Source organism: Pinus tabuliformis, chromosome 6 (genome assembly GCF_031772625.1).
Source record: "Pinus tabuliformis cultivar Carrire ecotype Pingquan chromosome 6, CPIR1, whole genome shotgun sequence".
NCBI classification, from domain to species: Eukaryota; Viridiplantae; Streptophyta; class Pinopsida; order Pinales; family Pinaceae; genus Pinus; species Pinus tabuliformis.
In genome coordinates, this window is record NC_142292.1 from 454,954,445 (window position 1) to 454,970,912 (window position 16,468).

The 16,468-nt window shown below is 36.2% G+C and overlaps 1 pseudogene; it reads left to right on the forward strand.

The window, feature by feature from the left end:
• Positions 1–9,022: 9,022 nt before the first annotated feature.
• Positions 9,023–9,619, forward strand: LOC149259266 (thioredoxin M-type, chloroplastic pseudogene; annotated as a pseudogene).
• Positions 9,620–16,468: the final 6,849 nt, after the last annotated feature.

Consider the following 16,468-nt stretch of genomic DNA (forward strand, 5'->3'; position numbering starts at 1 on the left):
ATAGTGAGCTAGAAACCTCGCAATGTTGTGATTCTGCGATGTTGCGATCTGCGATATTGCGAAGCAAATCACAAAATCGCTTCATCGTAGATATTCTGTGCTCGTTGTCCAAAAAGAAGTATTTTCCATAAACCGACACCTGGTTATGCGCTTTAATGCTAATTAATAAGTTAGTTGCCAGTTATTAATGGAATATGGTTTCATGCTTATCGAAAAGTCATTTCACATAAGGTGGTATATTTTATACGTCTGCAGCATTTAAGACTTTCCCGTCACCTTTTCCATATCATTATTCTCACTTCACTTGTAAATTTCAGGAACGAAGAGCAGAGAAATATACGAAGCAGTACGGAAGATATCATGGGAAAGAAAGGCAAAGCCCCGAGCTCTAAAGAGAAGGAAATGGCGCCTTTGTATACAGACACTGCCTGTGACAGGGATGCTAGTATTGCTACTTGGGAAGGCATGTATAATCTACTTGAGGAAGAGAATCCGAGAGTAATGGAGGTTGAGGCTACTGTAGGCTCACATAGTTCTTCTGAGGCATCCATTACAGAGCTGGCTTGTTCATTCTTACACCGAATAGCGGCAAGGCCCAAAATTCTCCCATACACAGACCTGGTTAAATGGATACTGGACAACACGGATATCAGAGATAGACAGTTTAAGACTCAGGGTCAAGAGCTTACGAATTCGTTATTTTCACAAAAATTTGAGCTTTATATCCGCTAAAAGAAAACGCGCAAAGGGTGAAAAACGCACCAAGGAAGCCTGGATCAAGAAACGGAGGCAGTTTCCGATGCGCGATTAGCGTAATCACGCATTGCTAGGCAAAACTTCTTGAAAAGGAAAGCTTTTGAGTGCTCAGTCACCTGTAAGCCCAGAAATTTGTAAAAAAGAACGCTAGAGGTAAAGAAGTAAAACTTAAATCCTAAAAACAGTGGTATTTGTCAGAAATATCTTCAAAATAGTATGTATATATGCACAAAAACTACAAACAGATTGGAGACAAAAGGCTCAAGAAAAGGCAGAATCAATCCAAAGGTTAACCAAGTTGAATTGGGATTCTTACTAGGCATACTTGGTAAAGCCACACAGCCAGTGGATGACTCTCAAGTGTATCATCAATTCTACCGAGAAGATGGCGCCAGCTCTTGCCGATTCTGTTTTCACAGCACAGGTAAAATCGGAAGTCGGCCAGCCAACTCTTCTCAAACATATGCTGAATGCGTGTGACTTCAAGGAGCAGATACAGAAATAGTTAGTAATTTTAGTTTTAGATTTAGTTTTAGTTTTAAATTTTGTTTTATTTTTGCCCAAAATGAGGACGGTCATTTAAACCGCATCCTACATTTTTGTAATAAGTTATTTTTAGATTTAGTTAGTAGTATTTAAACCCTTATCATGCATTTAGAGAAGATTCCTGAAATTTGTCAAAAACTGATCCCCAGAACATGCACTTTTGTACCCTCTGAGGAGGTTTTGATGAATGAATGGAACAGGATTTATTGACATCTATATTTAATATCTGCTACTGATGTTGCACTTCTGTACTCTTAGTGGATATTGGATTACGAAGAGATAAATCATTATCGCTTGAAGCTCATGAGTAGGACTAGTTATAAATGGTACTTCTATCTCTTAACTATTTCTGCCTTTGCATCAAAAGTGATATTCAAGTTCAGTTGTTTATATATTGATGTGCGAATGCTTGAGTTATCATTTGGCACTTTTGTACGGTGATAGCTATTTATTTATGCTTAATGCATGAATAGCTTATTATGCAATATGCCTTTCACAACTGTTTCGTCTAACTTTTTATACGAAGTGGTTTATCGTTATTGAGTTCTTTTCTCATAATAGTTGAATGATCTTTATTACCAATTGTTATCTGAAATCATTTTAGATCGCATAACAGAATAATTACTCCCTGGGTTAGTGTAGACTTAGATGTTTTTGCTTATTAGAATACAATTTACATGCTATTAGATTAGAGTTAGAATTAGAGCATCTCACTTAGGAACTTTTAGAAGGGAAATATCAATTCTTCACACACACACACACATAAATTGGCAAACTGGTCCCATATCCCCAGTCGGACCCACTATACCAAAGGGAAAAGGAGATGCTAACCAAGGTCCGGACCGGGTGGGTATCCCCCTTGTTGTAGACCCTATTTTCGGGGCTTCAACAGGTGGTTACATGAATGGGCATAGCTTATACTTGCTATATTTTGATTGTCCTCTAGTTGATGATGATTCTAACTTGAATGGTAAAATTTATTGCATACCAAACAAGTTACTCCTTATTTTGGATAGGTGTCAAATGGGACACTCTTGATAAAAAAATCTCTCACAGAGAATGAGTTTTATAGTAACTTGGATATCCTTGAAAATAAATATGGTGGGACCACTGTCAACCCTATTTTACATCCATAGACTTACAAAAGAGGCAAAGAGACCTAGATGGTTGAATTTGATAGTTTACCTAAGAGATCCATCTTATGATGGAAGGAGTGGCCCAGATTTAAAGATTAGTCAGATTTATGGCTCAAAATCTATCTTTGAAGAAGATATTCAATTCTGTGAGAAACCTTTGATTATGGAAAAAAATAAACCCTTTCGTGGATAGAGGAATCTCCATAGGCTCAAAAGCATGTGACAAGGATAAAAATTCCTCCAATAATGTTAACAATTTTGTTCCAAGATTATGGTCGGTATACCTATGGGTTACACGGGACAGTTTTATAGATGACCCTATTCAAGTGAGTGATGAACATCATAGTACAATTTTGAGAGCTACTGAAATTTCCATCCTTAAAATCGTTGAGGAAGAATACTTAGCTTAGGGCAATGGAATTTCAAATCCCTTAATTGAATATGAAAATGTTGTGACCAAGACCTCTCAAAAGGAGTGTTAGGTCCCTATACCACTAGTGTAACCCCTTATTGGTATTAGTACAACCCCCTTATTGTGCCCATGTAGTTCCCATATTGTTATTATTGTGCCCCATAGAAGTCATTGTTGTTATTATTGTGCCCTTACATTATTATTATTATGTCGGCTCTGATTATATTATGACCCCTTAGACTCCTATATATAGAAAGGAGGTCTTGTCATTTGTATCATCCAAGAATTGTTCTTTTGTGTAATGTAAAGGAGGTTTCCCCCTCAAAGAGGATTATTTCTAAAGTGTTCATCTATCTTTTCTATCTTTTTGTGAGCTGGTTTCATAACATTTGGTATGAGAACTTTGGATTCTAGGGTTTCGTTGCTCCAAATAGGTCATTGTGGAATTTTTGCTATGACTTTTTTCTGTGAAGTTTCAGAAGCTAACAAAAAATCTCATTTGATACAAAACCGTGCTGAATCTCGGGTATGAATTTAAAATCTTGTATCGCTATATTTTCAGATATATGATCTGAAGAAGTTAGGGTTTTTGCAAGCTCCAAAATTTCATCTAAAACCAGTCATCGTGGAATTTTCGCTATAACATTTTCACTACGAAGTTTCAGAACGTAAAAGTAAAACCCAGTTGAGAAGAAAGTGGTCTAAACCTTGGGTCTAAATTTAAGATCGTTTCTCGCTACATTTTTGGATATATGATCTGAGGAAGTTAGGGTTTTTGCAAACTCTAGAATTACATTTTAAACAAGTGACCTTGGGAAAATCATCATAACTTTATCTCTGAGCATCAGATTGAAATTTCGTAAGAAGTTACATAAATAGGATGAACCATAGTTTTCTTTGTATATTTTTTAGATCTGAAGGTCTCAGCTGTGACATGTGGTACTTCATACAACTTCGCTATTCTGAAAAGGTATATAATCAGGTCATCTTGGGAGATTGTGAATAACTCTTTCTTGGAGAATCCAATTTCAATCAAGATGGTGGCATTGGAAAGAGGACGTATAGGGCTACTACAGGTTGCGATTTCAGAACTGGAAGATCCAAAATTTCATAGTTACAGTCGTTTCAAGATCGAGATCTTAAAATCAAGAAAAAACGAGATGAGGAAGTTTGATGGCAAAGATCTGGTGAATTGGATACTACAGATGGAGAAATATTTTGATCTACATGATGTACCATTGTTACAAAAGGTATGTATTGCGTCTAATTATTTAGAACCGAATCAATTTTTATGGTATAAAGGGCTTTGTTCTTGTAAACCACTTGTCACGTGGTCAACTTTCACAGAGGAAATGATAGCACATTATGAGAATATGAAGAGAAACACATTCTTTAGCCAATTGATAAATATCAAACAAAAGTGTTCAATGGCAAAGCACATTGAGGACTTTCAAAAATTGAATATAAGGGAAAATGATATTCCAGAGAAGCAGAGGATTGATGTCTCCATAGGGGCTTTAAAGGATAACATTCAACGTGACGTTCGTCTTTGGGAACCTGATTCATTGGAGAAGGCATTCAGGTTGGAAAAAAAAGTGGAAAGCAAAATTATGGCAACAAGGAATTCTACCCCTCACAACTATAAACATGGAAGTGTTCTTTCTAGCCTTCCACAACCTACAAGGGTGACACCACAATAATTGGAAGAAAAAAGAGCAAAAATACTTTGTTACAATTGTGATAACAAATACATTAAAGGTCATAAGTGTGCTGAGAAGAAATTATTTTACATTGATTGTGAAGAGGAGGAAGAAAATGATCAAGAAACATCAAAAGAAGAGGATATACACCAGGAACCAACTCGAGAGAAAGAAGAAATGAATTCGACCATATCTTGTAAAAATTTGGCAAGAATTACCACTCCTCAAACTCTCAAGATAGGACATATCAAGAAGAAAAAGGTTCAAGAAGTGAAAGATCACATCGAGAAATAATAAATGAATCCGACCATATCTTGTAATGCATTGGCCAGAATAACCACTCCTCAAACTATCAAGATAGAAGGACATATCAAGAAGAAAAATGTTCAAGAAGTGAAAGATCACATCGAGCATCAAGAAATGAATCCGACCATTTCTTGTAATGCATTGGAAGAAATTACCACTCAAACTCTCAAGATAGAAGGAAATATCAAAAAGAAAAAGATTCAAGAAGTGAAAGATCACATCGAGCATCAACAAAGAGTTCTACAACTTTTAAAGGATAATGTCACTTTGGTGCAGAATCAAATGAAACAATAGGCAAATCAACATCGCAGTAGAAGAAGTTTGAATGTAGGTGATTGGGTATTTTTACGGCTACATATCAAGCAAACTATTTATGAGAAGGAAATGTTGGCAATACTACATGCACTTAAGAAATGGCGACCTTACCTAATGAGAAGACACTTTAAGGTAAAAATGGATCATGATAGTCTTAAATACTTTTTAAAACAAATATTTTCTTTAGAAGAACAAAAAAAATTGGTCACATGTATGTTGGGTTATGACTTCGAAATCATCTTAAAAAAAGGGAAGAAAAATGTTGTTGCATATGCACTCTCAAGAAAGGATGAGGATGTGGAAGCATTGTTTTGTGCTATTTCTATTATCCAATCAGATTGGATAAACAAAGAAAGGGATGAATGGAACAAGAACGAAGAAGTGTGGCCACTCATTCAAAAGTTGCAAAAGATCCCAATTCAGACAATATTGGCAAAACTTGACGAGGAAGGAAAGATCATATTGGAACTTGGACCAGTCACAGAATCAAGACCCGAAAACTACGAAATCTATCAATCTCAGAGTATTTGATCAAGTGGAAAAACTTTCCCGCTGAAGATTCCATATGGTAGGAAAAGAATTTTATACAGAAGCATCAAGAACTACTCAAGCATTGAAGATAACACTTTTTGAAGGAGAGGGGCATGTTAGGTCCCTATACTACTAGTGTAACCCCTTATTGTGCCCATGTAGTCCCCATATTGTTATTATTGTGCCCCATAGGAGCCACTATTGTTATTATTGTGCCCTTACATTATTATTGTTATGTCGGATCTGATTATATTATGATCCCTTAGACTCCTATATATAGAAAGGAGGTCTTGTCATTTGTATCATACAAGAATTGTTCATTTGTGTGATGTAAAGGAGGTTGCCCCCTTGAAGAGGCTTATTTCTAAGGAGTTCATCTATATTTTCTATCTTTTTGTGAGTTGGTTTCATAACGAGAATGAGGAATAGGTAAATATCATCCAAATAGCTATAGTACTCTTCATGGTAAGACTCTCAAACAAAAGAGGCAAAGTATACTGAAAAATTATGCAAAGAAAAGTAGCAATGAGATGATATTAATATTCCCACGAAATGTTTCAAGATCACAAGCCTAGAGCATTGGATGCATCGATAATAAAACTACAGATATCAAATGCATGGCCAATTCCTTTTTCCAGCAGCATGATGAAAGAGTCAGTTACTTCTCCCATCTCATTCTAGAGGCAGTGTGGATCTCTAATATATGTCAGGATGAGTGGATATCCAAGTTGTTTAAACCTTGTAGTGGGAGAGTCTCTTGGAAGCTGGTTTGTGTATATACCTCCTGAGATATAGGGTTCAAAAGAACCAAACTTGGGAATGGAATTATAGTTGGAAAAACACATTCTGGCACCCTTACTTAGGAATTTCCAAAAAAAGAGAGAGTAGATTTTGTCAGTAATTACAAGTTGTTTGATTTTCCTTTAATTGGTAATGTTACACCAGATATAATGACCCAAAACACAACCATAATATTTGTTACCATGGAGGATTTGCAGTTGTGTAATGCCCTGATATCAAAGGACATGCAAATTGTTGACCATGTTTCAAATCCACCAAAGGCAATCGAATATGAGCCACCAACATAATGTTGTGATTAGGAGAAATCCTTGCAAAAGTTATTGAAAACAAAACAAGTCAAACAACATGAAAACCCCACCAAGATCTATACTAAGGTGCATAAGAAGGGAATAACTCTTGGAAACGTTGTTGACCTTTCTAAGTTTGAAGGTTATGAGGAATTAATTTGTGAGCTTGATTGCATGTTCAACATTGAAGGAAAACGCCATGTAGTGTAAGAACGTTGACAATGGTCTATGGGCATAGTACAAACACCCAAATAGCACTAGAACACAAAGCAAAAACACCTACCAAGGGTGATAACATGATGCATAGCTTGTGGCATGGTGGGGATACTAGCAAAAAATTAGGAGATACAATCAACAACAAGTTTACTCAAGGATTGAGAAAAAAAATCCCAAAAATGTTAATTGTAGAATGAATAGCACAAGCATTACAAACCAAAATTGCTAACAATTGTCTCTATTGAACTGGAGATACTCAGAGTAGAGCCCCATTCTTATTCCGAAGGTAGGATTTTTGTACTGTAGTGTTGATACCTCAACATATTATATGTAATTTTATTACATATCTGCCCCATCACTTGGTATACAAAAATATACATGCCATACACAACATAGGCGATACACTATACGTTGTTAAATCTTTATAGCAGGATCCATAACTAGATTTTCTCCTGGCTCACATACACATAGTTCATTACACCGTACAAAATACACATTACACATTTTAATCCTATGTAGCATAATATTTCATGAACCATGGTAATGCCTAACATGAAAGGAATACTTATCTTAATAAACCACCGACCATTGAGTCAGAGATGAGAAATCTCCTCCCAACATTTGGTAGACTGCAAATAGACCTCACTTATGTGGTTGCCACCTGCAAGCCAGAATCTAGGGCGTAAGGGGGCTGTTCTAAGGACCAAAATAGGATGATTTTTCTAGATTTCACATATGATGAACAAAGCCCCAACTTTGGACAATGTACCATTCCTTAGACATAGCTCCTTCATTTACAATGTACCCCCTTTAGACAAAGCTCCCTCCTTTTTACAATGTTTGAACTTGTTGTCCCCTTTCCTCTAGCAAGTGATGCCTCTTTCCCCCCAAAAAAAATATCTCTTCAGCCAATCTTGTAGTTTTCATTTTTCCAATCTAGCCAAGAATTTGTGGGCCAATCAAATGGCGTCCAACTGTCTAGCCTATTCTGGATTTTTTTTTTTAGTTAGCCTTGTTTGCTTGCCAATTTTTGCAATTCATCCCTTTAATTCCACCTGCCCCTTGCTTATCATTGGTCCAAAACAAACATCCACCTCAACCCTAGAATCTCTTGTCCCTTTTACCTAAGCTCATGTGCCTATGTTTCCTCTTTGAATATTACACACTTACAATGGTGAAAGTGGTCGGGCTATTACATAAGAGGACATGTCTAGATGCATGAATGAAGATCTTCAAAATACTTAAAACTTCTAGTCCATAAATGGATAAAGTTTAGCATACACTATTTCTTTGGCTTCAGAGGTGGCTAACGACTCCTCGTGGAAGCTGTGTGGAGCACAAGATGGGCTCAATATGTATAATTCATGCACTCTTCATGTGATAGCCCGGTCACCTTTCACCTTTATAAATGTTGTAAATATTTTGGAATATATATATATATGTGTGTGTGTGTGTGGGGGGGGGGGGGCCTGGGTCAGAGGGACAATTGCTTCCAGGGATGGGGAGGATTTTGCTTTGGGTATATTTTGGATTCTTACTTAAATGACGAGGACTAAAATATGGCAAGCAAGGGGGTAGGTGGAATTTCAATGATTGGCTTGCAAGGCTTGGCATGAAAATACAAAACTAACTAGTAATGACAAGGCTAACTAACACAAATGCTTGGAATAGGATGGACAAATGGGCATCATTTGATTGGTCCAAAGAATCTACGCCAAACTGGATAATAACTACCAGCAAGCAGAATTTGGATAGGGGAAATTGGGAAAGGGATACCCATGGAATATCATCTAGGAAGACGAAAAATGTGAACAGGGGAGACAAAGTGTGAGCAGGAAGGAAGAAACAAGAGAAGAGAGGGAGAATAACATTACTATGAAGGACCCATAACACAGTTGACAGAAGACACTAGGCATCTACACAGAGGGTGATCATGATATGGTGTTAAGGATACATCATAAAAATGATGAAGAAACATGTATAACTACATAAAGGGTGATTGCATTTCCATTGGCCATGTCATCTGCAAATTGTGTTTCCTCTCATCATTTCATCACGGTGGTTTCTTGATCCTCATGTACATCCACCCCTCCATTACATTCTAAAAGTGTTGGAGGCCAAGGCAGTTTTCCCATTTGCAATGGATTCAGACGTAGATCCTATTCCACTTCTTTCTCTGGCTATGAAAAAAATCTCTACATTAGACAAGGAAGGAACATCCAAGAGGAGTTGTTGCAAAGCCTTGGAAATAGAAACTCAAGCTCTGGAGGGCAATGCCTCAACCTGGAAAAAGTTGGTCTTGGAGAGTGACATTCCCTTGCTTGTAGAGTTTTGGGCTCCATGGTGTGGACCTTGTTGGATTAATGCACCTCTAATAGATGAAATGGCAAAGAAATATGTTAGTAAGATCATGTGCTTGAAACTTAACACTAATGAAAGTCCTAACATTGCCACTGAATATGGCATGTAGAGCGTTTAACTGTTATGGTTTTCAAGAGTGGAGAGAAGAAATATATAGTAATTGGAGTTGTGCCTAAGACTACGTTATTAGAAACCGTTGAAATATACCTGACCATCGGTAGAGTAATAGAGTTTTCTGATATGAGTTTCTAGACTGCAAAATCTAGATTCCCTCATTAGCTGGCGGGTGGAGCTAGCAGACCTCTGGATTCCCTTGACTAGCCTATACCGAGTCTTCTTATGCTTTAAGGATGGTAGTTTGGACCTCTGGAATCCTTGTTCAATTGGCATATTGGTTTGGTCCCCAAGTAGTCTTCTCAAACGTTGTAATCTGGCTTAGGGGTGATGGTTGCATGAGATGTCTGTTTGTAGCTCATCTATGGTTGGGAGACGAGATATTGTTCCTGACTCAGCTTCCAATATTCAATTGAGATAAGTGTCTACCTCATATTAATTGTACATTGAATTGTTGTTGCTACTAGTATGGTGGATATATGATGTGTGGTAGCTACTTATGGATGTTGAAATTCTATCACTGGTTTTACAATATTATGTTATGCCATACTCATATAACGTTGTATTCATTATGTATTGTGTTTGGTTTTACGCCATGCATTATAATATAGAGTGTATGTAGAATACCAACCTTAAACTAAGCATGGCCATTCCATATAGGAGGAACACAGTCTTAATTTAATGCATTACAACTTACAACAGTGGACAAGGCAGAGCTTAGTTATCCGAGTTTGGAGAAGTAGAGACTTGTGTACATTTCAATTGTCTAGTTGCCTAGTCTATTTATCATTGATCACATTCATTTTCAGTACAGTGGATCTTTGTTGAGAATTATTTTGTTGACACTTTATTTCTGAGCAAGGGGTGGGATTTCATAGGTGGATTGATCTCCATTGTTTTGTTGTGTTATAAGCATCTGTTTCTAGTAGTTTCTCTTGTTTATTTTGTGTATTTTTTGAGACATTACTGTAGAGGTCTTTATAGGATGGTGAAATTTTTCACATTGGAAATATCAGTGCTTTCAATCTTTCCTCTTGCATTTGGGCCTTTTATTTATTATGGACAGGTACTTTTCCTTTTTTTCTTGCAATATTGTTTTAATGAGAGATAATGATTCATACTCTCTTTTTACATGGGAAGTTATGTGATGAAATACATATTTGTGAGAACTTTCTCCAAAAAGAAAATCACTTTGATCAAATTCCTTAACAACCACTTTTTCTTACTAAACTGTGATATGCAATTGAAATGGTTAATCTCAAAAAGCATATGTTCTTCATTTGAATCAAATCAATGTCCTATGAAGACCAATCAACCATAAAAATATGATGGAACAAAAATAATTCTAATATCTTGAAATAGAAAAATGGATAAGCAACAAATCTTCTAAAAGTGCACCCATAAATTCTACAGTTCAAATCAATTTATCATTTTTTTTAGAAACACCTCCAAAATTGACCTCCCAACACTCATTTAGAGGTTCGACTTCTAAAATTTTGGCATCTAATGCTTCTCCATTAGCCTAGGTCATATATTCCCTTTTTCATGTTTTCATTTATGGGTACATTTTACTCCAAATTTATTTGAAAATTTTGTCCATGACTCTTTCAATATCAAATTATTTGAAATTTTTTCTATCCTACAATGCTACTTCCCTCTCTTTCAGTATAGTTTACCATGGAAGACCTTTATTGTGCATCTTTATGATGTTGACACTCGTCATGGTTTTCTCAGACCTGGGTACCTTTTTGGTTTGATATCTACAAGGCTTGTTTACATTGTGGTAACAAACGCAAATAAAATATGTTCTCTAGCCATACATTTGTTTTATTGGTTACAAAATGAAGAAGCACTAATTGGGCATCTTGAATGATTGGTGCCTTTAACCATGCCAACGGAAATCCATTAAAGGCTTCCGTAGACATATAGTGGACTAGCATTTATTGTTAATCCATGGTTTTCTTGCTTTTCTACAAAACACTAAACTGTAAGGAATTCTCATACTATATTTCATGCATGTTTTGGTTTATGTAGTCGATAATGCTAAAAAGTCTACAACCAAAATCATTTTAGAAGATTTGACTAACAATCATTCATCTCTATATACATATAAGATATATAGTTGGGGAAAATTAACATCCCTAATAAAATTTTCAACAAAATGTGGGTTTCGACATAGTCATTGGAGATAGTGATTACAGCTAATGGGAGAACAACTAATACATAAATATATTGAATTGAGACCTTATTCCTGCACTATAGAACAACATTGATCATCATGTATTCTAAAAACATACACAATCTGGGATAATTTTGAAGCTTGTGGGATTTGTAAAATTTGGTTATATTTTGATGTTGTCCATGACTCTTTCCATATTATATTATTTGAAATTTTGTCTATCCTACAGTCTTACTTCCCTCTCCTTTAGTATAGTTTATCATGGAAAACCTTTGTTGTGCATCTTTATGAGGTTGACACTCTTCATGGTTTTCTCATATGGTTATTTTTTTGGTTTGATATCTACAGGGCTTGTTTACATTGTGGTACTAGACACAAATAAAATATGTTCTCTAGCCATAGGTTTCTTTTATTGGTTACAAAATGAAGAAGCTTTAATTGAGCATCTTAAATGATTGGTGCCTTTAACCATGTCAATGGTAATCCATTAAAGACTTCTGCAGACATATCATAGACCACATTAATTACTAATCCATGGTTTTCTTTTTTTCTATAAACACTTAACAGTAAGGAATTCTCCTAATCTATTTCATGCATTTTTTGGTTTCTGTAATCGGAAATGCTACAAAGTCTCCAACCAAATTCATTTTAGAAGTTATGACTAGCATTCATTCATCTCTATATACAAATTAGATATGAAATTGGGGAAAATCGACATCCCTAAATTTTTTTCGACAAAATGTAGGCATATGTTCCACGTAGTCATTGGAGGTAGTGACTATAGCTAATGGGGAAACAACCAGTACATAAATATATTGAATTGAGAATTTTTTTCCTGCACTATAAGAACAAAAACTATCATGTATAATAAAACCATACACAATTTGGGATAATTTTGAATCTTGTGGGATTCTGTAACATTTGGTTATATTTTGCTTGCACTGAGATTATGGTCTATGATTACATGCAATTCTAATAACACAATTCACAATTATGAAGTAGGAAATGGTGATCCAATGTTATATGTCCATAGTCAGCTCAAATGTTACCACTTCACTCACTTTATTTAAAAATGATAAAATTAATTATTCAAAGTGTGTCTAAACACGCTGAAAAAACAAATCAAGAGCTTTAGAGGCATGCATTTTTTTTTGCAACAAATAAAAATGGCCATCGTGGAGAAACAACAAATAATGACAAAGATGTAGTCATACTTATGAAAAGTAGTGGGAATCCCATTGACAAAACCCATAGAGATGGACTCCGAGGGGTGGTATGGGAAAATCAGTGGTTGGCTGAGGCTCAGTTTATGGTTTGCTGCTTTGAATAGGCTGCACAATACTCAACGGTAAATGAAATCATTCACATACTTTCACATAGAAGGCCAATACAAATTGCACTGCTGGTGTTGGAGGGTTTCGAAGGTGTAGAAATGGAAATCATATGAAGAGTGCAAATATTTAAAGAGTAGGAGGCAAGCAGGGTTGTGAAGAACATACAGTTGGTTGAGCTTGCATATCCAATGTTCTTGAAAACTTTACTATAATATAAGAAAGGGGTTTGATTGATGGTGGTAGGGTTATATAGGGAATTGAGGACAATATTGAAGAATGGATTAGAAGCATAAAAAAATGATTAGCCCAATCCTTGTGTTGCTTTCCTTGCAACTTTTTCTTCATGTTCCTTGGCGTCTCTGCAGGAAACAAGATGCTTTATCAATAATAAACATATATCAAACAATAGTTACTATACCCTAATTGCAATGAGGACAATGAAGCTACGAGATACACTTTGTACTCTCTATTTTATACTTCACACAGGGTGTTATCTAATTATTCATTTTTATTTTTTTCCTTTTCAAAGTTTAAAAGGAGTTTATAAATGAAGTCAACATATTGGAAAGTCATTGTGACACTCGAATTTGAAATTGTGTAGAGTTAATGTAGAGTTCTTGTTCTGACAAATTCCTACAAGATTTCGAACAAATTTAACGAGAAAACCTTACCACGTAGAACAATTTCAGTACGACCTTCACGGGGTGTGTGTGTGAGAGTGGACTTGGTGGTAGGCCCTATGCAAATTTAACGAGAAAACCTTACCACGTAGAACAATTTCAGTACGACCTTCACGGTGTGTGTGTGAGAGTGGACTTGGTGGTAGGCCCTATGCATTGAAGATGAACACCCACACATACTTAAAAATATATAGTCATATATGTCCCTTAGAAAATATACCTTTGATTTCATACAAATGACTTGACACATAAGACTTTCAAACTCAAAACATGCAACCTCTAGGTGTATACGAGAACCAGTTCTTGAAACATATACTATAATGTATACATCATACATCCTAATTTCTGTTTCTCTAAGAAAAAGATATCCATAATGAATAAATAGTTGGGCACAGTAAATCTTATTAACAAAGAAACGAATAGAGGGAAAGAAGTACTTTTAAGCCTTTCTTCGGGAGTCAGATTACCTCTGGTTTCCTTCAACCTTTGGCCATTTTTTTCATTCCAACCCCTTTTAACGGCTGGGAAACGGCAATAATGTCGTAATTCCCACTCAATCGGAATGTATAAACGCCCTTATATAGGAGAGTTGTGTTTGACAAATTTGATTATGTTTCAAGGATGGATAACCATAAAATTTCAATTGCAGAAAGTGCATTCACTAGTTTGCTCTAACCAGTCCCAGTGACCGGGCACAGTCTCCCAACACCACTAAAAGACCGTTGCTTGACCTTGCCTCTGCATACCTTGAAGAAAAGTCAGGCCCTACCAGTTAGAGGCATCAGCTCCACTCTCACAAACTGCAGATTGATTCGAGTTGCCTGGACATCCAGCATTAATTCTACGGCCTACGCTATAAACCCTAGCTATCAGGCCCTCTAATACATAGTATTCCAAAGAGAGAGGGTTCTAACTTCTGACAGGCGCCCCCTCTCACTGAGTGCATGAAGCAACAATATTTTTCGCCAACCTATAATGCAAAGTAAACAAAAATGAAGGAAATTAAAATCGGATGAAGCAGATGCCATGGTAGATAGAATATTAGACCCTGGTTAAGCTATTAGTGCATAAACTGTCTCTTATAGTATTAATTGTTTCTAACTCCACGACACTCAAACATGTGCCCAGGTTTCTCAAATGCCAACAAAGTGCATTCACATTCTAATAAAAAACCATTGAAGGATCTCAGATAGCGTGCTTGCCGGAGAAGGCCAACCATGCACCAAAACATTTTTGCAGTGAAATTTCAACCTGGAAATAGCATGAAAACATCGCAAATCCCCTGGTTTCTTTGTTCTTTCGTTGATATACTGACCTGAGCGTGTGAGGTCCTCATAAGGACTTTAATAGGGACATTTGAAACTGGAATTTTAGAAATGGTTTTGGAAAGATTTCCATAAACCTAAACGATCCCTAAATTTTCTTTATAAAAACTCTAGGAACAAGGGGCACAGTGGACTAATCGAACAGGGAGCACAACGGAGCAATCATGTTTCCGAACCTGGAGACCGAGCACCCAATCATCGAGCAAAATAGTCAGCATATCTTACTAAGGGCAAGAAAGGTAATAATTGATTCTCAGTGGGAGCATGGGGTTCCTTGTTAAGGATTTGGATATAATTGGGCACAACCCCAAACCCTCTGCAACTTTTCTGTAACCCCTATAACCTCTTCGCCATATTTTTCATATGGTTCCCTTCATAGCATACAATAATGTATCGAAATGGATGCAAACTCATTATCAATGTTTCAAATATCTACTCTCTCTGTGTTTAAAAGTCCCTTCGTGTAGTAGTGACGACTCTAGTAAAAAAGCACTTCCCCCTAGAAATTCATGCCGATAATGCAGCCAACTGAAAAGGAAGAAGACAATTGGTATAAGCATAAAAGCAATACAAATGCCAATGTATATTCCCCAGCTGACATTAGTTTGAATATACACGATAACAGTGGGACACAATGAGGGCCATACAGCTGGAGAAGTAATACGAATTGAAGAACTTTTACACACGTCTCTTCCACTTTCTCAAACTTTTACACACGTCTCTTCCACTTTGCTCCTTCTTCCTCGACTTGGCCCACCCCGAAGGTCATATTAAACGGTTTTATCCTGGTAGAACCGATCTTGAATACAAAATGAAAACCAGAAGCGTGAATTGCTTGACAGAAGCTCTCTCGCATATGTTCAATTTCTTCTTGAGGGAACTGCAGGAAGATGGCCATAATCTAGGTATGACAGCTGTGAGAGTCAGAATAAACATTCTCTATCCATCAAAGACATACAAAATATTAGTTCAGAGATCCAATAACCAATGACTGCAACAATCAAGTTATTCAACAGGTCTTTCCAAATTAGTAACTGCTAAGAACCGCCAGGAATCGAAAGGCGCAAATATTAAGCTATATTTCCAGGCGGGCAAAACAATTGGATGGTTCCAGCAAATAGCAATGGCACCGAGCTCTCGTTCTTATGGGAGAGATTTTGTCGAAAAATTGTTACGAAATGGGACAGTGGGTGAAAAACTTGAAATAAGATATTTAATTGTTTGTGTAATGAAAGGTAAACAAGTTCGCATACTTGCGGTTTTTTTGTTTTAGTGTAGGAATTAATTTTTAAAATTATAAAATAATTTACATATTTGAATAAGGGTTATATTGTAGATACTCTTAAATTGTTTAAGTATTATTAATTTAGTATCAAAGATATACATGAATGGATAAACAAAGGGCTTTCCAGGAGTTTTATAAGACTACTAATGACTTAGGACTAGGAATAGTACCTCTAACAATTAGA